General features: G+C 40.8%; 1 long non-coding RNA gene across 1 annotated transcript in view; it reads left to right on the top strand.

Moving 5' to 3' along the window:
• Positions 1-24,515, top strand: part of LOC131457135 (uncharacterized) — a 160,633-nt gene that overhangs the window by 73,129 nt on the left and 62,989 nt on the right. The window contains exon 5 of the long non-coding RNA XR_009239985.1: positions 15,685-15,792. This is a non-coding gene — a long non-coding RNA (uncharacterized LOC131457135). The remainder of the gene's footprint in view (positions 1-15,684; positions 15,793-24,515) is intronic.

Genomic DNA, 24,515 nt, shown 5'->3' with positions numbered 1-24,515 from the left:
TCACATTCATGATAACAGTCATTATCACCCTCACAAGGAGGCATGACATCCTCCAAGATGGAGACCGCCAAGGCGTACTACTGAAAGGTCACCCAGGAGGGGAGATAGCGGGAGAGAGACAGGATGAAGACACTGAATAATAGAGCTGGTTTCCAACAGCAGACACAAGGAGGCAAAGCAGGTGAGCTGGAAACAGTCATCATAAGTCAAAAATGAATGATTGCAGTTGTAAATGAGAAAATAGCCAGACCAGGAAATTAATCCAGAGAGCTGCAGATGGCAGGTGGTCTTCAAAACATCTGTCCTGAATAAATATTGAGGATAATTGTTTATGAGAAGCAGCTAGATATGCGAGTGAGAAATTCGGGGGTGACGTAGGGGTGAGGCAGGGGATGGGTAAGAAATGCCAGGTCTGGAATGTCAATCTGCAATGTACATAGACTGTATATAGAAATGGACATACTAAATTACAGTGTCCACTCATATGTGCTGTGCTTTATTATGTATTTTCCTAAAATTGGAAACATATATTATAAAAATCGATATTGTGAAGACCTGAAACTAGAAATAGAGGCGATGATAGAGAAATGTTTGACATAATAAATCTAGTGGGAAATAGATTCACTTTCACATAAACGGAGTTCATTTGCAACAGTAAGGTAGCCCCCCGGTGGGTAACTGCTACTTGTGTCATTCCTCCTAGGCGAAGGTTTTCAAAGTGGAAGGTTATGTCTATTTTAACCTGCATAGACTCTAAGTGCATATTGTATGCAAGTCTGATACATACATTATCAAAAGTATGAGTGACCTGATTTATCTGTAGTTCATCTGGAGGAAATAGACATGAGAGATGGAGATAGTAGAGGTTGCCATGGGAGGAAGACTGTAGTGGAAAAATCGAATCACAAAACTTGGACACACAACTTCTTAATACAGTGTAAACAGCTGAGACTGGGCCAAACGGGACCACTGCCATGAGCCTATATTTGATATTGAAATATTAGAACAAAGAGCCATGGTACGAGAGTTGATTAGATTAGGTTTGAGTAGCTATAGAGATGGAATTAGATGATCATCAAACACAGTTTACGACCATCAAGTGGATTGATTTCTGTGATGAAAAGCACTAAACAAGACCCGTGTGAGTGGGCGTAGTGCTGTTCTGCATAAAACCCCACACATTGGTTGTGGAAGCAAAGACATTAGGGCGACAAAATGATTTACCTCTTGCTGTGAAATGAAGGAAGGTCCAACTCATTTAATAGAAAATGTGAAATTGCTGTTGCTAACTGCTTATTTGCGGAGTTCAGAGAGTTGACTATGCTCCCTCCCAGCACCCTCTGAGGATTGTTTAAGTGTCAGCGTTTGCTAGTCAATATGATAAATGTCAAACTAAATGGAGGGAAGTCTTGAAAGCACACAAAGTGACGGAGCTTTACCATGTGACAGCGGTGCAATGCAGGAGTGATTGAATAAAGCGAGAAGAAAACATTAAATCCATTCTCACATGTACAGATCTGTCACGTTGCTAAATGCAATTAGGCCCATCCACTCTGTCCAAGTGACACCCTGCAGCCCTTTTAAGAAGTCAGCACTAATAGACCTCTGAGCATAAAGGCAAAAAATGGAGAATGTGATTGTGTGCGTGGTACCCAAAGACCAAATAAAAGGACTATGCAAGCTTTCCCTCAGAGGAATCAGCATTGTTTATCTGCCAGATGGGAAGGAGGGGAAAAAAAACAACAAAAGTGTTTAAAAATCATACTTTATCATTCGTTCATCTCCTGCCCATCATCATATCCTTTTCCCCCGTTTCCTTCCTTTGGGTTGAGAAGAGATGAAAGCACAGCAGTCGCTGAAGCACGAAGAGCCGCACTGAGACGTGTTGTGGAGTTCTATTTTCCATGTGAAGTTCCTCAAGAGATCAAACACAACAACTGTCCCTTGGAGCGATGAGCAGTCACAAACCAACCAGCACTTCTTACTTACCACACCTCCTCTCTGCAGTTTGTCTCGACTTGTCTTTACTCTCTGTTCCACAACTTGCCAGTCGATGCTGCACCGGTATAGCAGAACACTATTCTCTCACTTTGTCACAGAAAGCTGTCACTGTCTGTGTTCCTGTACCTTCAAATGTCCAGACTGTATCAAATTCTGTCTTGATGTGTTTTTGAGGGATGTTTCTCACTACCTGCAGCATGCACGTTGTGTGTGTGTGTGTTTGTGTGTGTGTGTGTGTGTGGGGTCTGGAAGTGCTCTGTGTGAAACCGTGGAGCAAGTTTTGAAAAATGCTGCACTCCCTCTTGGCAAAAAATCAAAACTATGTCAACACCACACTTGAGTCTGTCTGTAGCACAGCTGAGGTCTAGACTGTGGGACTGTATGTGACAAAATTGTCACTCTATTGTTTTTATCAGTGCAGTCACAGTCGCAATTTCTGCAGTAGGTGTAAAAGGTGGGGCAGGTGTGTCAAAGATGCAGCCCACGGGCCAGAACCGGCCCATTGGAGGGTCCAATCTGGCCTGCAGGATGAATTTGTTAAAATACTATATTTTTCATTTCCAGATACCGGGTACTCAATGTATAAATGGTAAACTTAGGCATAATATTGTCGATTTTTCTTATTAAATTTAAAAAATAAAATAAAATTTGTATAGTGCCAAATTACAACATATATTATCTCATTATCTTATACATTAACTAGGCACTGGACAGGGCAGCAACCTTTTCAATATTCTAGAGAGCAGAGAAAATGCTCTGATGGAACCAAAAAAAGATACTTCATTATATATAAAACAAAGGAAGATATGTTGAGTTGTTGTTAATAGGTTATTTTGCTATTATTTTACTGGTGTGGCCCACTGGAGATCAAATTGTGCTGTATGTGGCCCCTGAACTAAAATGAGTTTGACGCCCCTGGCGTAGAGCAAACTGTGTCCTTGAGTTTGTTGTTGACTCGGTTTGGCTTCATTTAAACCAATGTAGTTTTTTTCCCATTTTCCAAAATGTATAGATGTGATATAGGCCTAGTAAAAGGTCAATGTCATGATGCAACATTATCCCCAAAGCTCCTCCTTAAATGAACATCAAAAACTGCACTTCTTTTATGATGATGGGGTGCGTTTGGCATTGATTTTTGTTTTTTGTTTTTGTCAGCCTATACTGCATTTTACTCAAAGCACCAATATGTCTAAGTACAGCTTCAGACAGCTGTTACTGTTGCTGTAGACTCAGACTTGGTCCAAATTAGATGGCGGAAATTTAATAGACCTGTAAACGTGAAACTGAGAAAACCCTCAAGTTTACAAGGAGATGGATGTGACAAGCTCATTTTTACCCTATTAATCTTTGACTCGGCAGTTGCACCCCACTATTCTGGAGAAAGTGTGCTGACCAAAATCTACTGCAGGCATTAAAGTGAAAAGTACTCTCAATTTCCCCTTTGAGCTACACAAATGCGCAGTTTATTATTAGAAATCGTTTAGTTAAATGTTTTTATTGCTTGGAAATCTGATTGTCTAGTTAAATCCAAGGGTTGCAATGCCACAGTTAATACAGTCATCAACTTGTATTTTCTTGCCCTCTCAAGCAGGCTAACCCAGCTTTGCTACCAAAGGTATTAAATGAAGGTGAAGCTCCTTAAACACTGCTCGCTGTCATGAGCTGAGCCTCCCAGGCAGACTTTTTTTTTTTCCTCATGCTCTCACAGTAAGATTGGGAGACCCCAAAGTCCCAATGATGACCATAATCCTCACCTGTGAGTTAGTGCAGCCTGAGAGGCTCAAATCCCCTCGCTGAGCATAGTCCCTGAACTGGGCCCTTGTTCCTGCTCAAATCTTACTGCTGGAACTCCTCCAGGGTGAGTCCTGACCCATTTCCACCCTTTTTCGGGGAGATCGTAAAAGACAAGCATTATAAAAAGAAAAGAAAAAATGTAATCACAGAAAGCAGAAAGAGACAACTGGAAGAAGTATAGTGCAACATTTTGTCGGCGGGGGGTTTATTCACCATCCACATCCTGTTGTTTAGACAGGGATTAACACTCACCAGGTATTCAAATGACAAATCAATCGAAGGAAGCCTGGCAGTTTAAGTTCCAGATGCTTTTAATAGTATATCATTTCCATGTTTTGGCATGTGCCATATTTCCCCCCTAAAGGAAGCAAAGTTTTCAGCAGTGAAAATCCACATAACGCACAAACATAACCGTTTTGCCAGGTGTGCTGAAGATGATGGCGTAGTTAAAATGGTTAAAAAAAAACACCTTTTTTTTTTCAAACCGATTAATCAATGTGTGTGTTCTTAGCGTCTACAAACAAGATTTGTGTCACATGTGTTTGTGCCACAACTTTATATTCAAATAGCCGCATAAACCGAATGTGTCTGCCGGCGTACAGCTGCAGAGCGACGTGTGTGACATGGCCATCCTTGAGCCGGTGGCCTTATAAAAATTAATCGACTTGTTGCTAACCTGGGAGGAGTTAACGAGTTGCCTTCATTTCACGCTGGCATTTTAAACTCCTCATATTTATGTAAATTGAAAGTAGGCGAGGGCCACGGCCACGCAGCAACAGTGAGAGAGCATTTTGCCAGAATCACTGCTCGTTTCGCCATGCTAAATCAACGTTCACCATATAATCAGATAACTGTATGAAAACTACGAGTACAATTGTTTAATTGTACGTTGAATGCAGTCCCTATTTTCATTCTATCTTCTCATCTGCTGTTTTTGCAACCAGCGGAGTCGTCCGCAGGTGGCTATTCATCATTTCGACTTCCATGTTGTCTTCAGGGAGGAAACCAGAAGACCACATCTATTATTTTCTTTTATTCGTGGCCTATAATGTGTGCACAAGCCCAGGCACACCAGGTTCTCAACTCGAGCAGGTTGAACACTAACCTTTGCACGTATCATTAGGATAAACCTGTGATTTTTGACTTGAACTGTCGTGTTCTTTCTCAAAACCTCTGCTGTGCTGACGTGAGTATATACTCGCACAGTGTGTGAATTCTGACAGGAAATAATTCTATCAGCTCAGGCATGTGTTTTCACACTGGCATTGACTGTTGTGTGACCATGAATGTCACCCACCAGAATATGGCACGGCTGCTTTGCTCACTTTCTCACAATCTTGCAGTATATGTGCCCTCTTTTTAGAGGTTGATTACCAACGCTTTGCTCTTTCTGCATTGATTTGCTACATGTTCATCATCTTTACTCTCGTCTATAGGACTGATTTAACTGTATTATTCTAATATTCAAAGTAAAATACAAGCAGCCATCGTGAATGCACTCATGCTGTACAAATACTGTGAGTCTGGGGGTGGGAAGCTGTCAGTTTTTTTCTTTACATTTTTGTTCTGCTCTTATACAAGCTTTCACTGCATATGAGTCATGGCCATGAATGGCTCAATTCGTGCCCTTGTACTGTAAATTATATGCTATAGTCAATTCCTTCCTGCTGCTTTGTAGTTATCGAATAATTATGAATCCGTGTAGCTCCGCTTTGCTGTATTTGTGGTCAGAAAAAAAAAGATACAACCTACTTTCCTCTTATTTTTGTAGCTTCTTAATTCACCTTAGGTATTTTCTCAGCAACAAGTCATCAAGCCTTCTAGAAAAGTGGAGAAATCTAGTAAATCAGACTGTAAAGGATCTTTTGTGACAAATACGGCACTGCAGCCCACATGAGCCCACCACAATATGCTCTTGTTTTTGAATACAGATCAGATTTCAGCTCATCACAGGGACACTTACGAGAGGTTTTTTGCAGTCTACGGCAGACTAAAGGGCACGGCGGCAGAGACAGATGTTGCAGCCACCGCTGCTGATGTTGCGGCTTCTGCTCGCAGACGCGACAGCTGCCGAGACCGCTCTGCCAATGCGATCGTACCCCCTGACTCACCACAAAACACTCGCCAGACAATCTTCTACTCCGTTCTCCAGAACCATCCATTGTTTTAATCTCACTGTGTGCTTTTTTTTCTTCCCTCCCGCTTTGGAACGTTTCTGTTTGGAGTTCATACATTCCTGCTGCCCACTGCATGCCTTTAACAGTGTACTCGGATGTGCATGCCTTATGCCAGTTACCAGAGAAGTGTTTCCAGACTTCATAGCAAGACTCGCTGTTGCTAAAGCAATGTGGCACCTGCCAAAAATGTGGGCAGAAGGATTAAGGATGGGCATTTCAAGCAAAAAATGCTATTTGACACTCACAGGGTTTATCCGATGAATATTCATAATCCTATTGATTGACTGTTGTTTGCACTACCGCTTGGAAAGTTGAGATTTTTACAACTTCTGCCACATGTATAGTGCAAGTTCAGAGAAGCATTGGATCCCCCGTAGTTCAGTTTGACAACACGTAAACGCCAAAGTATAGCGGTGTTTCATGTGCATATCATGCACCTAACACGACTCCAGGCTGTCAGTTTAAAACAGAACAAACTCCCCAACTTTATCAATTTTAAGGAAAGATCTATATCCGTCTGTCTCCATTACCCCACTCCATTCCCTTCCTCACAGTTTCCTCTCTTATCTTACATTTCCTAATCCAACAGCTTTTTTTTTTTTTTTTTGGGAGGGAGGGGGTTCTCTTTGCTGGCTGCCAGCTGGAAAGTAAAGTGCTCCTCAAAGGCCAAAGCAGCTCATGAAAAAAACACCTTTGCCCAACTTAATCAATAGCAAAGCCTCTAATTAAATGCTCCTTCGGTTTCATATGCTCATACATTTCAACCTGTAATTTGCTGTACATTTCGTGCACTCAGGCTTATCTTTGACAGTTTTTTTTTTTTCCACAGCAGGTCAAAATTAGAGCCTCCCCTGCTGAAATCTTTACCATACCACAAGGGGGAAACCTTCATAAATGTCAAGTACCACTGAGGGGTTTTTGCACTTTCACAAGCCATCGTAGATTTAGAGTTTGCAATTACGCCACACAGCGCATGAAAAGAAATTAATGAAACGCCTTGCCATGGGATCCTAAACTGTAACTTCACTCATCATTTACATAAATTAATTTCTAGTCATTTTATTTTTATGGAGAGATCCATATTGGCCCAGTCACATTTCATAGATTTCTCTGAAACCCCTGTGAAACAACCAACACTCAGTGCTGATATTTATTCCCTGGCAGTTTTTCATGCTTTTTTACAGTGACCAGTCATCAATCGCCATGACTTTTCTTAAGTGGAATTGTTGTTGTAAATCTTTCACAATATTTTATTTAATATTTTTTTTTTTCTGTGTATGCACTTATTTATATACCTAGAAAAGGGATGAATGTCACAAAGGTCAGAACAGGGATTAGTGTTTCATACTGACAGCTTACTCCTGTGCAGTGGCGGAGGAGGCACGGTTGCCACAGAGAAACACAGAGTGATGAATTGCAATCCTGAATAGTTTGGCATTTCCATAATCAGGACGTTGAGGTGGCAGACATTGAGCAGGACGGGGCCGAGTGATGATGGAGGAGGCGATGACAGCACTCTTGGCTTTCTCTTTAATATTGTAAGGTCTTGATCATACTCTGGGAAATGCCTTGAGTGATGTTGTCATGTGGCTGAATAAAACTGATTTGAACTGGCAGAGCCTCAGAAAATCAGTGCCTGTTTTGTTTTGTTTTTTTAGACCTTTTTAGATGTGCGTGTTTAACACCTTGGTCTGCCTTTTTTAATTTAACTTTGTTTGTGGTTGTACATCTTTGGGCTTTGCAGTGCATATAAAATGTGATGAATGTCGGGGTGACTCTGGCGGCCTTGGCTGATTAATAACTGTTTAATCAGGATTTGGCCATTAACCACTCTGGACATCCTGGTCATCATTTATTAAGCATGGCTACACCAGTCACACACTCCTTTTTTAAACTCTTTTTTGTAGACCTCATAACTCTTAGGCACCTCCTTATTTAAACTGATTATAATTTGCCAGCAACATCCTGTCATTCAGCCATACACACATGTGTAGAGTATTGAATTGTTCAACACAGAGTCCAAATGCTTGCTTATTTTGCTATACTAAGATTCCTGCAGTCCAATAAAAACCACTTTAATGTCTGTTTTTTTAGGGGGGAACAAGTAGAGGAGTCTAACCCTGCATGAAGACTGCAAGCTTTAATACCAAGCAGCTTTTTTCTTCAGTTGGTATTCCAGAAGTCGCTATGGAAGCCAATATCTACTCGGAAATAGTAACAGTAAGCAGCTTGGTACTCTCGGGGAAAAAAAAAAACAATGACAAACAAAAAAATTGTTTTTAAGGACATCATATTTCATTACTTGCAGCCCTTGTTTCAGCAGCCCACATCTTATTTGTGTCAAGTCCTTATGCAGCTGATTTGCTATTTTACTCACGGGATCTTTGTGACTGGCAAAGGAATCCATAAGAAATAATGGCTTTCACCCTCTTTTGCATCACAACATATAAACATTGTTATATCCACTGTTGTCAACAGCCACTCGTGAATTGACAGCCAAAGTTTTCCTGATGCCCATGTAGATGAACGGTTATGTGATGTGGTTCTCAAAGACGCACTTGGCTTCTACCAAAATGTGCTTTGACTTCCGTGGAGTCAGATCTGAAATATCACACATCAAGATTTTCCTTCTGTTATCAGCTGATGAAGTGAATCATAATAATGTCTTTTCAAGCTGCAATCACTTTTATCTGCATCACTAAAAAGCCCACCAGCTGGATCTGATAGATAGACGATGAAAAAATATTTGCCCCAACAATGACAAATCCCTTAATAGAGTGGAAAATTAAAGTTTAAGATGGTTGATTGTCATCTCGCGGTGATTGCTGTGTTTAAAATCTGTAGACGAAAGCCATTTATTTGAGTTGTTTAAACCAAAGTCCGATTGGGATCAGCTAAATCCCGAGCTGCAGCTGTTGCTGCGTTGTGTGTGTGTGTTTTATTTTATTTTTTTTCCTCTGGCAATCTGCGCTCTGCAGGGACACGAGGAGAGCTAGCTCTGAAAGGTTTTGCCCGAAGATAAATTGGGTAACCTTCTTCTGTCATTAGTAATATCTTTTTCACTGGTGAACAGCAAGACAGTGAGGACAGAGGGGTGATGGAGGGAAGACAAAGCAAAGAGGAGAACAAGAGCGAGGAGACGACGGTAATTAGCCATGAAACAAAACCCCACTCGGCTCTGTTATGCCTCAAGCTTCACACCTTGAACCATCTCTCGGTGCCTCCGAGGCTCAGAGCTCAGAGAGGGCCAGCCCAGGACTGCTGCAAGCTGTCCAGCCGAAACAGTCCTTTTCAATTCCATCATGCTGGCTACACACCTCTGTCTCAGCCCGGCTGGTTGGCAGGAAGGTACTTTGTCTGGCTGACTTGTCATGTCTGTCTGGGGCACATATGATTATGAATCACAGTCCAATCATGCAGGTGAAACAAGTCCACCGAGTCTGAATGCATGCTTATTTTTGTTTTCATTTGAGAAGACTGTCTCCACATTTTTGCCAGTTTTTGGTGAGAGTAATGATAGAAAATTGGTATTGGATATAAAACGTGTTATCTTTATTTTAGTAAGGGGTATTATATTACACATTATACTAGAAAGCCTTGTGTTTTCTCCAGCTCTTGCTCTTGCAGTTTCATGTGGTGAAAATTATAAACCTGCTTTCCCAAATTTTAGTTTAACATAAATTGTCAACTTGTCAACCCTGACTTTTACGTTTCTGCAGCACCTGAGTTGTTTTCCCCGACAACATAAAAAGAAACCAGGCACCTAAATTACAACAGGCGCCTCCAAAAAATATTACAGCTGCATAAAGTTGTTGTGCTGTAACTTGAGCTGACTTGACAATTATTATTATTATGCTGACTACTCTCAATCAGTGTCTGCAGCTGGCCTTCATGTTTGCTCACAGACACACCCTCTCACAGACACCCCCCCGTCTCTCTCTCTCTCTCTCTCTGGGTTATCTGTAGGTGACATGCTATGTTAATCGATACTAATGTAACATTACCGGAACATTGACAGTGGTGATAAAGCAGTAGACGATGGATGAATGTTTACAATGGTGTCATAAAAATATGTAATCCATAGCACGCTGTATAGAAAAAGGCAAAAGACTTTTAAAAGTGTACCATTTCAACATTTACCCCAATCACTTAACCTTATCCCTTTTGTTTTGTGCATTCACTTGTACGGTAGGTGAAGGGTGTCCAGGAACACACTTAAAATGGAGGATTATGGACTATTACCAGATTAACATAATCTAAGAAAACTAACGCCTGCCCCACACTAGAGGATAATTGGCCATATTTCGGTCCCAACCTGGCACTTCCGACAAATGTGGGTGTCTTCAGCTGAAGTCGTCTGAAATCGTTTGATTATATGCCAAGTGTGTAGTATTGTCCTGCATTGTCTAGTCTGTGCTGTGGAGCAGGCTTAATGTAACCATTGTGAAGCGAACATGAGTTGGCATGTTGTGTAGTTATGTTTACCACTCCAAAACTTATTTGCAGTCAGTACATACCATAAACTGGCCCACCAGTATTCACAGGTGTTGAGGACATTGATTTATAGATTTAAAAGGAACATAACAGCCAAAATCATCAAACCAAGCACAGCTTCTACCACTCAGGCAAATTGTTAGATATTGTCCAGAACATATCTACCTATCCCTTATATCCATCATAGGTATCAAAGGTATCAAGGGCCCACTGTAGCCTTCATCTAATATTAACATCAAAGGTCCACAACAAAGCCACATTCCTTTTGTTAGAGAATATTTACTCAAAGGCTTAAGGCCAACGTAATCCTGCATTAATCATTTAAGCTAACTTTAAACTAGATTTTGTCAATACTGGCTCCTGCAGTTGCTACACACATAAACCAACATAAACTGTGGATCTTTCCTTAATGCATCTATGATTTGTTTGCACAAATCACAAGCATTCCTGGATCTTGTTACAGGCATGTTGCGTACCAAGTTGCTCCAGACTCTGATTGACTGCGTGGGTATGGAAATAGGATACTGAACGACAAGTCCTGTTTAATACTCTTTTGGATCAGAATGTTTTCGTTCTGTGCCAAAAATGTATCAACATTTCAGTTCTCAGCCCTTATCATGCAATATGGCAAATCTTTGTTATGTCCTGAAAATGTGCGACTGAATAAATCCATCTGTAGGCAGCCACAGCAGACAGCAAAATGGTGAGCAGTGATGGCATTTGAAAGGGGATATTTTGGTAAACAGTGACTGTCTCGTCTTGAAGTGGACTCTGCTGTTATGGATGCAATTTAAGTTCACTTCAAGGAAAAAAAAAGAGATTTTTTTTACTTCTTCACAAACTCTTTATGTAACAAAAACACCATGACTACAAAAACAACTACTGTTGTGTTGCTTCTAGGTTAGTATAATCCCCAAGTATCCCACATGTGCACTGAACAAGCTACTATCACAACACAGGAGCTGAAAATGCAGTCATGAACTGTTCCATATTTCCCCTTCAAGATAAGATCCAAACTGGGGGGCCTCAGCAAAAAGTATCCCTCCCACCTCCGTGGCTGTAGTGTTTTGGGGAAAGGCCTGCGTTGGCAGCCCCTTCATTAGAGTCTTTGTCCTGGAAGAGCTTACCACATAATTAATGTCTCCATGATGGATTATACGGGTGGGTTGCAAACAGCGAAGAGGTCAGCTGAAACTGGGAGAAGCGATGCAAGGCTATTTTCCCAATTGAACATGCCTGCTGTGTGCCCCCTCTGCACTGGCAACAAAATTGCTGATTTAGAAAGTCTCAATATTTACAGCAGTGGTGACTGTAGCACAGGTGCAGTTTCTCTCTTTTTTTCATTTGTCTGTGCATGAGATCTGCAGGCGGATGTGGCCCGACAAATGATCATGTTCATTGCAATTCTCACAGGTGGGGCTTTGGGTGGATGTAAATCATTAATCAAAGCCATCCTTAATGATGCAGAAAGAATTGTGGAAATTAAACCCCTTCTGTTCCTCCTCCTATAATGTCGGAGTGCTCTGTGTTTATGATGAAGCTCCGTCTAAAGTAAGGTATCCTGTCATACTGGTACTTTTTATAATTTATCTGTGAGCACTGTTGTTGGCCATGAGTCAGCTTCTGGTATCAACCTGTTTACCAGTAATGAGCTCCAAATTTATTGCTTGGTATCAAATTGCCGTTCAAACGCTTGGTTTAATGATTTTCACATTTGACTTCCAGACAGAACACGAGGATTAACATCTTTATGGTGATTTTCATTGCGACTCTCAGGCTATGTTTCAATAAAACAAACTATATTAGAAAGAATTGCAACACATGGCTTTGTATATTGGAGATCAAGTAGACGCCAATCTCGCTGAGAGGGAAGGATTGATGTTTTTGATGTCAAGCTTTTCATTTAATACTATCCCCAGTAAAGTTAAGTGCAAAAGCACCAAGGTTTTTGAAAATATACTGTCCCGCAAAAGCTATTTAAAGGACAATGCCAATATTGAATCCAGATTTGTCAAATAACCTGGAATGTATAGTTTCCCCATTTTTAGTGAGAAAAGATTTTTAAAATAATGAATGAATAGAAAAGAATAACAAACGAAGAATACACCTGTTTGGTGATGTCATTGAGCCACGGGCCTGATGCAACTATTGCAGACAAGGGTTGAATTTTAAATCTTTTTTTCTTTTTTAATTTTTTTTAAAAATTTCACTTACCGTAAGGCTGACGTCTGATTGACAAAGGTGGCATGAACTAAGACGTTAACATATTAAATCAGGAAATAAAAGTGGAAATTCAGAACTGAATCTTTTTTTCCCAGAATTAATTTTTCTATCAAACCCCCGATGTCTTCACTTTACAACAAAAGCAAAGAAATTGGCCTTGACATTGCAATAGTTTCCAAGGAAACCGTACTTGTGCTGTCTCCATCAGCTCGGCATTTAAAGTTTTCCGAATGCCATCATCCTGAGCGATCGTGAAGCACGTCAGTCACTTCACTGGCAGTTGTCGAGATTTCAGTCCAAATAATTCATCTGTGTCTTGCCAGTGTTCGCGTACAGTCCCGTGCACCAGTGGATGAAGCGACTTGCTCAATTATGCATTTACATAGACTAGTAATAAAGGACTGCCACTCTCTGCCAAAGCTGGAGCTGATTATACTGTCTGTACAAGCTGTTTTCCCAGCCTTCTGTTCCTCCCCTCTCACTGATCAAGACATTTATCCCAAAGAGAGGCACACTTACTGAAGCGACTGCAACTCCCAGCGCTGCAGTTGCACACAGTATAATATCCCCCCCTTACTGTTTATTCCAGTGTTTTTCCCCTCACATGATGGAGGCTTTAAACACTGGATACAATCTGTCACATTTCCACTATGATGATACTGTCACTCCATGCTTATAGTTCAAAGATTTGATAGATTTTACGAGGACAATATACTTTAGAATTCTGTGCTTGTCTGACACAAGGTTATGGGGAAAAATGACCAAAATGATACCATAATTAGAATTACTGACTTTTGTTCTGCTCATCCTAGCTTGGTAAAGCTAACATGGAGCCATGATTATTGATTTGAACACCCACTGTTTGGAAGTGATAGATATAGTGTGCCCTTTTTTTGTAGAGGGCAGCCTCATAAAAGAGCATCATTTATGAGCTGTAAGATGGCACTCTGAAAACCCTGAATGCATTATGGAGGAGCAGCCATTATCCATGATCAAAATAACATTAAATGCATATTATTTTCTGACTTTGATTCTTATATAGCTGTTTGTTGCCGTTTTTGATGCACGTCTCTGGGGTTAAACTGTCTTTAAATGCTCTTCCTGTCAGGTTCATTCGACTTTACACACCTCCCTTATACATTTCCACTCAACGCTATCCTTAAAGCAACCACCACCGGGAGGTATACGATCCCAGGGGGGACCTTACAGTGACAGTGAGACAGACTGACACAAAGTTTCTGATTAAATTTACAGCTCATGACTGCTTCTCTGCTGCCACATTTGGAAAACAGTGACAGGAAGAAATACCATCCTGAAATTAGCACTCCACTAATTGGACGTGCATGCACGAGGACGAGGGCCTAATTTTAAACCAATTAGCCAACCTGATATCTGAAATCAACCTGCGCTAGTTCCAAACTATGCAAATTTCTTTATTACTGGTAACTTCACACTCTCTCACTTTGACACACACCTCTTCCTTGTAGCTAATAATTTAGCACATGTCATGTGAGTTTTTTTGAGAGGTAATAGTATTGGCACTTATTTCTAATTGCCGCAGAATTATGACTCGAGGATAACACAACAGCTCCTCCAATTAACACTGCGGTACGTTTCGGTGAAAGCGATTGCTCAACACTGTCACCATAATACGCTGTTGCAGAAAATGGATATCTAAAAACTCTGCACATGCTATAAAAGTCATCTGTTTAGCAATTCACTGTGATGATAACATCTGTGGAAGCACCCTTATCATAGATTCAGTAATCCATAAAAAAAGCCATGCAAGCTGTTCCCAGAATGAACTTGGCATTTTGAGAGACTCAGAAGAATTTCACTCTTATCCTTTCACAAATGTTTGTCATACGGTGTGTCTTTGGGGTAAATGAGAGGGTTTTTAGATAAATAATAAAAAAACAGATCAATTCCACCTAGACCTGAACAATCCCCTATGGTCATATTGACCAAAAACACTGTCGCTCATTACAAGTCCTTTCCTGGCCTTTGGTTACCAGGGAAACCATGTATGTGTATGCATTCTCTATTTTGTGCAAGTACTTGCAGCTGGCAACATTAGCAAGAGGGAGCTTGTGTGGCTGTGGCTGTATTTATATGCCATCTACCTGTTTTGTTGTGTAGTGTGAGAAAGATCTGGGAGTGATGACACTTTATAAAGATGGAAAATATTAAGCAACCTTGATATGATCATAATCGCTTCTCACAAATATCATCATATATATATATATTTTTTTATTCACAGAGAGCATTTGACATGTACAATCCCAGATAAAAAAAGAGAGATTACAGAAGAACTCATTGTTAGTCTCATTCTGGGATTGTATAAAAAACGTCGTTCAAAGAAGAAATATTTTTCAAATTCCCTCCAGAATGAAAGCATCAGTTAAGAAATGACACTTCATAGCATGTTAAGAAACAAGAAAAAAGTCTGATTTTTCAAACAATCTTCGATTTTCAATCTGGTTGTTATAGTCGGGCCTCACTTTTTATACACCCTAAAAATGCCTGGTGTAATTATTACCTCAAATTAAATCTATAGAACAACATATTGCCGTGTAGTGGTTGTAGCTGCGGTCTAATTTGCAGGAAAATGTCTGCAGGACAAGATAATACACCTGCGAAGGTAATTATGGAAATGGGAGCATGGTGATATTTCAAATTAGAGAAAATTGTATTTACTTTAAACTCTTGCAAAGTCTGGAAATGTCTAACATCTCCTTGGTTTTAATACCTCGATGTTCCTCACAGGTAGATAATGTATCCTTCATGCTTTTTACAGTCACATTGGTTTAGCAAATCAGAGAGAACTACACAGATGAGACAAACAAGGTTGACAGTATGGGAAGATTAGGTGTCGACAATGAGCGGATTCCCCGCCCGGGGGAATTGTACTTTACATTAATGTTGTGACAACAATGCTGCAGGAGTTGGGCAGACTTCAGACGAGTCACTGCTCTTTATCTCCCCTGTTCACAAGGTGATGCTGATGTGCGTGGCCAATTGGATCAAGTTGGATGCCTTGATTTTGACTGGAGGGGGAGAGCTGCAGTTACTAATGCCATACTGCGAGAGCCGACTGTAGGAGGTAGGATATGAGTCTCTGTGTCGGTGGCAGAGGAGAAGGGGGAAGAGGGCGCTGGGTCTACTAAGCATAGACATGTCTGCTTTTCCCTCTCCTCCTCTCGCTCATAGATCAGAGGATTGGAGAATCCACACCTGACTCACTATATATCTACTACTGCATGTGCATCCCCTCTCTTTTTTCTCGCACCAAATCCTGAATTCTTCCTGTATACATAATAATAATAATAATAATAATGATAATAATAATAATAACATATTATGTCCGTTTCAAATGATATCCAGCAAAAAAAAAATTCCAGCTGAGGTAGTGAGGCCCATGGTTACCATGGTAATGGCAAGTGCAGTTAAAAAATTACATCGACCAGCCACTTGACAAACAACAGCAGAGCAACTGAATGCAGCCGAGCATTTTTTTGATGCCGCGGTGATGCAAGAATTGGGCAATAGTAATAATTGTAAACGTGCTATTGTGCATTATGACAACATTGAAAATGACAGTTTCATACCCACATGTCATTTTCAACTCCTCACTAAAGCGTTAGTTGTGACTGTTCTTGGTCACTTGCTTTAAATCAATCATTTATCAACCAAATTTGAATACAAGAGACGCATAGAAAGAGAATGAACTATAAATAGTAAGGCTTTTATTTGTAGGATCACATGAGTGGGAGGAGGATTCAAACATCAATGTTTCCTTACATCAGAGAAAATACTTTCTTATACTTTTTTGTTGTGATCTAAAAAAAATAATTTAAGAAGTAATCAGTTATCAGTAAAGGAAAAAAAAAACTGCAAGAATTCAGAGATTGAAGAAAAACTTTCAATTATGTTTTTACACGTGGCCCTAATAGTCTTCTGTATTTCCAAGTGCCAACAAAAGGTTTTAAAAGTATTCTCAACCTCCCTGTTTATATACTTTGAACTGAATGGCATCAAAAGTGAGATTGTTAGATGGGGCAGGAAGAAAACGTGTGTGTGTGTGTGTGTGTTATATCCCACTCCCCCCTCTCTGTGTGGCATTCTGTCAGAGCCAGCCGAGTGACATTTTCAGGCAGCTGAACTCTGGGACCTTTCAGTGTCACCCTCTGTTGTCATTTCTGACTGCTACAGCCCAGACAATGATGCACTCACACGATGTGGGGGGAAAATGATATACAGCCAACCTCAAGGCCTGCCTGCCTTAGACTTGTTTTTCCACTGCTCAATCAAACTGGCTCTTGCTTGCACAGAATACCACTCAGCACTTAGATCTGAACAAACAAAAAAAGGGAAAGTTTCTAACTCCGTAATGTGCACTCGAGAAATGGAGAAGCGGCCGATGAAACTTTGATAGTTTCAATCCACTGACGCTGATGCAAATATTATGTGGAATATCTGCCACCCTTCCATTCCGTTTTTTTCTCACCATTAGTTTTTGTTTTACCGAGCCAAGAATCACAAAGCTTAACGAGTAAAATGCATCATCTTCATGGTTCGTCATATTCCAGTTTGCGAGCTCCGTCATCTGTGGATGGAAGAAAGTCAAAGTTTTAAAAGTACAAGTACTGCTTTGGACCGTCTGATCGATATAACATTATAAATTAAATCATACCATTAATAATACTGAAGCATCAGCGTGTGAGCAGCATATTGACTGTAGCTGCTGCGGATGGAGCAAGTTTCATAGACAAGGACATCAAATAAATCGGAGGGGGTCATTAGGTGAATAATCAGCAAAACACTATATGACACAAATCTGTTTTTGATGTTTTTTTCTAATTTTTGACCTTTGGTGAGATATGAGTCACTTAAACATCTATTAAAATAAAAATTAAACCTTGTGTAGAATCACTTTTGAAGCCGTTAACAACAAATAGACAGGATTTTTGAAAGAGGCTGAAAAAAGTTTAACATTTTAATGTTATTTGTAATAATTGCGATCAAATCTTAACAGGGAGAACGATATTTCCCACTGAATGGAGTGGAATTATAAAGTAATAGAAAATACTAAAGTACCTCAAGCTCAGCCACCACTGTCCACCGTTGACTGTTTAATTGCCCCTGACAAAATCAAATAGGCTTGGTCCCTGAGGGAGTGTATAAGTGCATGCATCTTATCCATAAATCAGTTTTGTAGGGCCGATGCAAGGTGGCAGTGGCAGTTATAGGAGCCGCGGCCAAATCACATGCCTCCTACAAGGAAATGGACCTGTCGAAAAGGCCATGAAATAGTGCAGCAGACGTGTCACTCACAGCTCTGCTCCTTCATTTCATTAGCATACCCGTGTTTGTGTGTGTGGCAGCATGCACAGATGAAAAGAGTTTGCAATTTGCATGTTTTTACGGATTCTAAACATGTGTCTGAGACACACACCTGCCCGCCTCTGACGACCACTTTGTGGCCAGGGTTTATCAGGAGGCAGGCCTCACAGAGATACACATCTGATACATAACCTCTCCAGCAATCGCCCACTTCAGAGTTCTGTGAAGCACGGAGTGCAGTGTGGCTGCCTTTTGCCCATGTTCTCCTTATTGATTTGAGTCTGTCTGTAACCTCATATCAGGGGCTTTGCAAAGTTCTCTGCTGCATTAAGGTCTGCTCCTAATTGAAGCCTCCCAGAGGCTAACTGGCTCGATTGCTCCGACATGTCAAAAAGCATCAGTCAGTTAAATGGGGCTGGGAGATGGAGAGCCGTTATTGCTGCTGCTGCCTGTAGGCTCTGACCTTGTGGTGAGACCGAGCTTGAAATGTCTCCTCATGCTTCCCTGGGACATCCTAGTTCTATTCTTGACTATAACATCCACCGCGAAGCAATAGTGTGCATGCATGCACGACTGTTTGTATGCATTGTACGCGTGTGCAAGCTTGTGCAAAGATATCTGAGGCCCGAGGTTGCGGAGTGAAATGAATGACAGTTGTTCTGAGTGGCTGGTGATCCTGCAGCAAATCCTCTCCAAGATTTATCCTGTGCTCCCGAGGATGGACAATTTCATAGCTGGATCCGGCAACAGATAGGGTCAAAGCATAGAGCACTGCATGTAAAGGACAGCTACAGAATGTTGCCATAGAAACAGAGAGGTGATGATGAGGTGTGATACGGTACATACAGACGATGGTCCGTGTTACTGTAGCATATAGTAATATAACTTTATTGCAAATGTACGAATGTGTGTACATGTTGTTTTTTTTTACAAGATTTCCCATGGACATTCAGATACAGTTTTTACTTCTCTAGTAGTATTTATTGGGCGAATAAGTCTTTCTTTTAGCTGTCATATTTCTCATTGTGTACATTTTTGTGTACATTTTTGTCTTTTGATGCTTTGCTCTGCACCTCTGCGTCAGCAAGGTGAAGAAACTAGCAGTTGACTTCAGAAGCACTTCTCAGCGTTATTGAAGTGAGTCGGTGGAGGGAGACGGTGCAAGCTTTCACGTGCCAAATTCAAACGAGCTTGCAAGTCTCCAGATGCGTCTCAAAAAGTCATGCATCGCTAATGAATAAATTGCAACCCATGTGTTGTTCTTCACAGAAGTACAGAAGGAGGAAGACGTGCGAAGCCCACAGAATAAACAAAGTACCGGGGGGGAAAAGGCTTGCTGCTACAGCCTGAAGGCAGTGGCAGGGTGGAGAGTTTAGACTAAACCAAAAATCTGTCCTGCACAAAACCACTCATCCCCTGTATGATGAACTGATGTCAGCAACAGAACACCTCCAGCCTCTGGATTTTACCCCCAAGGTGTGACATGGAAGTGCTTTAGGCCAGCACCCATCACACTGTTCTGAAGCTTTTGTGGGATTGGCCAACAGCCACCTAGTGTAGAATGCTTTTACACTGCAAGCTTCAACTTAAAACATATCTTTAAGTATTTATTTTGGAGGTCTTTGGAGTGTTAATATTGATTTAAATAACATTTTTTTCCTTTGAATAATGATGCTTTTATTGTTGCGATTCCATTATGTCTAGTGATTCAGATCAAAGTTGATGCACAAAGAAGAAAGTGTTTTAGGTGTATTTGCTTGTAAATTAAACTGGTCCATTGAGTGAATATGAAATCTATTTACAGATATAATTTAGCCAGTGTAGCTTCACACCAAAAAAATAGATTTTCAGTGCACAATACCAAAATTTGCCATTTCTGACGTCTGCCTTGCTCAACTGAAATTTGAAACAATCGGAACACACTTACTAACGTCTACCTTGCTGCTAGATTTCAAATCAATAGACATGTTTTTTTTATTAAAAAAAAGTCAATGGCAGCAGTTTACTCAAGTAAAAAACAAACAAACAAACAAAGATGTTTTTGTTGTGAATTTGTCTTCAGTGACGGAACCAACTAATATTGTCCATACAGTGCATGAAAACACACAGCCACCATATGACAGTGATGCTCCCCATATGTCGGTGTTCCACCAAAACTGCCCAAGGAGATTGAGATTTAAATAAATACAGTACAGACACGCCAGAGCGTTCTCTTGCCACTGGCAGATTTAAAATGTTGCAGCCAGACCATTCTCCAGCACTGACTGCACAACTGTGTAGATTGATATATGAGAGCCAAGGGACATTCTAATAAAGTTATTCTCTGTTATCTTACTCTTGTCTATCTTTGACTAATCAAATCTATTCTGCTTGTTTAGCCACTTTGGCATATGACTAGGATTGGGGCTGAAATTTGCAGAGGCAGTTTGTGTATGAGCACTTTCTCTTTGATGCTGAAGGATTATGACTTCAGTCTGTTCCTGTCTCACATTGTACCAGACCAGCAGATAGAGATGCCAGAAGGGCCTCTGCTTGTGCAATGCTGTTTGCTTGGAACTGGCTATCGACACCTGCCATAAATCACTCTGATATTTTTTTTTTTTATGCGGCGAGTCCCTCCGAGTGCTGCTAATGTTTCCTCTGCCTGGTTCCGTTGTAAGTCATTCAACCTGAGTGGCAATGCATGTCATTGTGTGCGAAATGGGACTTTCTGGAACCAGCTTGGCAGAGATACTGGCTCTGGTTTCGATTGACTTAACCCCAACTCCCCTGACCTTGTGTGACACTCGGATTATATGAAACGGGGCAAATCAAATGTAGCCTTGACTTATAAGGACTTGTCACTGTGGAAGGCCCAGTCCTACATAAATCCTGTGTTGGTATTAAAATGGATTCTATGATTCTTAAAACACTGTCACGTTGCATTACAAAATCCGTCTTTCAAATGCATGCTTACTTTATGGTTCCCTGCACATTAGTGAAACTGATTTGGACTGGAGCCTTGACTTAAAAAAAGGGAAGAAATTGGCCCGAGAAGCAGTAAATCTAAAGCAGCCGCAACATTTTTGCCTTGAGTTGATCATTTCATCTCTGACCTGTGACCCCCCACTAATCTCCCTCCACAGCACAGTGACTGCAGCTTACATGTCTTGACCTCTGCTGCCTTAAGTCTGTCACACTCTTATCAAATGCTCTCTGATGGCAGCAGGCGGCCCAAAGCAAGCAAACTACCTGATACCATCTGTCTGGCGGATAAGGGAGACTGCCTGCCCCCCACCACCACCACCACCACCCTCCCCAACCCCAGTCCATCTATTATAAACTATGGTAATTTAAGAAAAACTTACCTCTTCAGTTGCATTTTTCTTCATCTTGTGTTTTTGCTAGTTTGTGAGGGTGTCTCATTTGTTGTGTGTGTGCACAGGTTGAAATGTTCATGATAAGCATCGCTCTTATAGAACATGAATATTAGAATATGTTTGTCTTTAATTGCCAAGAATGTCATATCTTGTTATATCTGCTTGAGTCTAAAGTTAGTTTACATTTAAGAAAAGTAACTTTCATTCTATGCCAATATGGTGATTATCATAGGCAAACCAACGAGGCACTGGCTTTTTCTACATGTCTCTGCAAAAGTACATTGGCTACTGTTCCAGTGATGCCAATTAAGAGTTTGGAAAACACAAGTGACTCTCAACGTCTTTTTAAATTTGGCACAGTTTTCACTTCAGAAGGAGCCTCAAAGAGCTTCAAAAAGTGTATTAAATAGCTGAAATGCCACAAATGAAAAAAGGCAAGTGCAAAAATTTGACTGAGAAATTTGTAGATTATCTACCACTACACGGGTGGTGTAGTAGTAAGTACTTGCGACCCAGTCGGAAAAAAACAAGGGTCCTTCTGCATGGAGTTTGCATTTTCTCCCTGTGTGTGTAAGTGCTCTCCACTTTCCTCCCACAAAAACATGCAGATTTGGGGTTCAGGACACTCTACATCAAACTGAGATAATATGTTATGTCTGATTTTTTTTTCCTGCCACTGACTCACTAATTAGTACCATACTTATCAAATTACCTCACCAGTAAAATAAACAAATAAACAAATGAAATGTGCTATTCTACTGAAATACAGCAGAGGAAATCAGGCAAGACGGATGGAAATGGACAATGACAAATTATTTGTTCTGAACTTTTTTGTTATTTGACCTCATCTGGCTATCGACTTGGACGCAGTTTTTAATTTTGACCGCCTCTAAATGGTCAATTTGGAGAAGCTTTTTCTGACACCCCTGCTCTAAATTGAATATAGGTGTGAGTGTGAGAGTGGATGGTTGGTTCTCTCTATGCGGCCCTGTCCCCCCCCTTTCCCCCAGTGTCAGCTGGGATTGGCACCAGTGGCCCTCATGTGGAGGAGAAAGTAGTATACAATGATTGACTTGAGTACATTCGTAGTTACAATCACTTGAGGCTGTGTATACATTTTTAATACATACAAATAATATTGAAAAGATCATCCAACAGTTTTCATAATTCCCTCTTGTGCGTAACATTTATGGACTTGTATTCTAGATCACACAGAAATGCATGAAACAAAAAGAACATGCTGCTAATGAGTCATCCCACGCACATCATTCACTCTCTCTCCAACAGGAACACGCATACTGACGAATGACGGGTGTTTTCACATCCCCTTCATTCCAGGTGCACGAGCCTGTGTTATGTTGCTGCTTTGTTTTCTTTATGAATGAGACAAATTTCATCCGGCATTCCAGTCAACTCATTCAGTGTTTTTCCCCGTAAATGCTATGCCTCTGAATGAGGAAACCATGTTGTATTGCCGATGTGCAATTTCTCAACAAGAACATTGGATTAAATTAAAAATAATCACCATTGCTGACCTTTCAAATCCTCTGTAGTACATTTAGGAAGTGTTTGTCTTCATGTTTTACGAAATAAAAACATTTGTATTTAAAATGCAACTCACGTCGTCACAGTGAGGTGCTTTATTCAGTGGCTGCCACAGTTAAAGGACTAAATAAAGTAATTTGTCGTGGTATTTGCCCTATACTTCAGTGAAGTGGCACTCCACTTTGCAGTGGTCATCATGAATGTGAGTCACTTTTGAAAGGTGATGGCCACTGAAGCACTCTTATAATAGCGGATTCTGAGAGCTTTATGGAGTGGCAGACTGAGGAGAATCATTTGGAAGGCGTGTCATTTTTTGTATGCCGGGTGTAGAGCTCTCTAATTCTCTAACACTACAATCAGCACCTTGTTTTCTACTCCCCCTCCATTGTTTTTTTCTCTTTGTTGACCATGGAGGATAGTAGCCACCATTTGGCCAAGTAAACAAGCAGGCACACCCAAAAGCTCCTAATTGATAGCGATGGCCAATTTAGCCTTGTTTCAGCCACATCGGGTGGTATTTATTTTTTTTTAAACGGTAGGCCCGGGTGATGTGATGTGACACAACAAGACAATTCAATAAGGCTGTGTTTTATGTTTTGGTTTGCCAGGCGCCCTCTGAAGCCCCAGCCTGCTGATTGCACCCTTTATTTCTCCGTACAGTGAGCTCATTTGACAACAGCACACAAATAACAGACTGTGAAAACCCCCAACACTATCCTCCATTAACACACACACACACACACACAGATTGTTTTTTCCAGTTTCCCCACAACCCCCTGCAGCACACCTGTGTACACATGCACAAGCGTATACACATTGTATTTATTTTTGCTCTTTTCTCTTTCCTCCAACACAATTTGGAAAGTGGCACAGTGCCGAGTTCCACCAAGGGGGAAAAAAAGGACAGAGGGAGGGAGAGAGAGAGAAAAAACACATCTTTAAAGGCAAATAAACAAGAGTGGGAGCCACTGCCAACGTGCTTGCTTGCGTTCTCTACCGTATAATATAAATGGAAGTGCGATAAGGTTCTTATATAACCTCCAACACTGGGTTGTAACTGTGTTCCTGCATCTAGACTCATAGGCTAATACCATATAACCTCTGTATACACAGGACACATATGGACATGCACCTATTGCACAGGCAGACTGATACACAGTATATTAGTTTAGTACTGGGATTTGTTGGTGGCACAGGTTTTTAAATTGTTAAATGCCATTTTTTCTTTTTGTATCGTGTTTATGAAGGTATTCAAAAATCTCTGCCTGAAACAGCTGCAGCAGTTTTGACACAGAAAACAAAAAAAGGAAAACAGAACAAAACAGGTGCATCTGTAGCTATGCAGGTGCATCAGTCTAATTTGATCACTGAAGAAGTACTTGATGTTATGGGGTAATTACATGTGCCAAATAAGTGACTTTGTTATGCATGCCAGGCTCATCATCAATTACTCAAATATAATAAACAGAGGCAGGTGCTTGTGAGCGCTAAGACATTTTAATTGATGGCAAGCCTCTTTCTCATCGCAGAAACACCACTACTACTTTTGCAGGGGGAGACAAAAGATCATAATTTACCT

This window comes from Solea solea, chromosome 3 (genome assembly GCF_958295425.1).
Source record: "Solea solea chromosome 3, fSolSol10.1, whole genome shotgun sequence".
NCBI classification, from domain to species: domain Eukaryota; kingdom Metazoa; phylum Chordata; class Actinopteri; order Pleuronectiformes; family Soleidae; genus Solea; species Solea solea.
The sequence above is the reverse complement of the archived record's forward strand: the minus strand, read 5'-3'. Positions and strand labels throughout refer to the sequence as shown.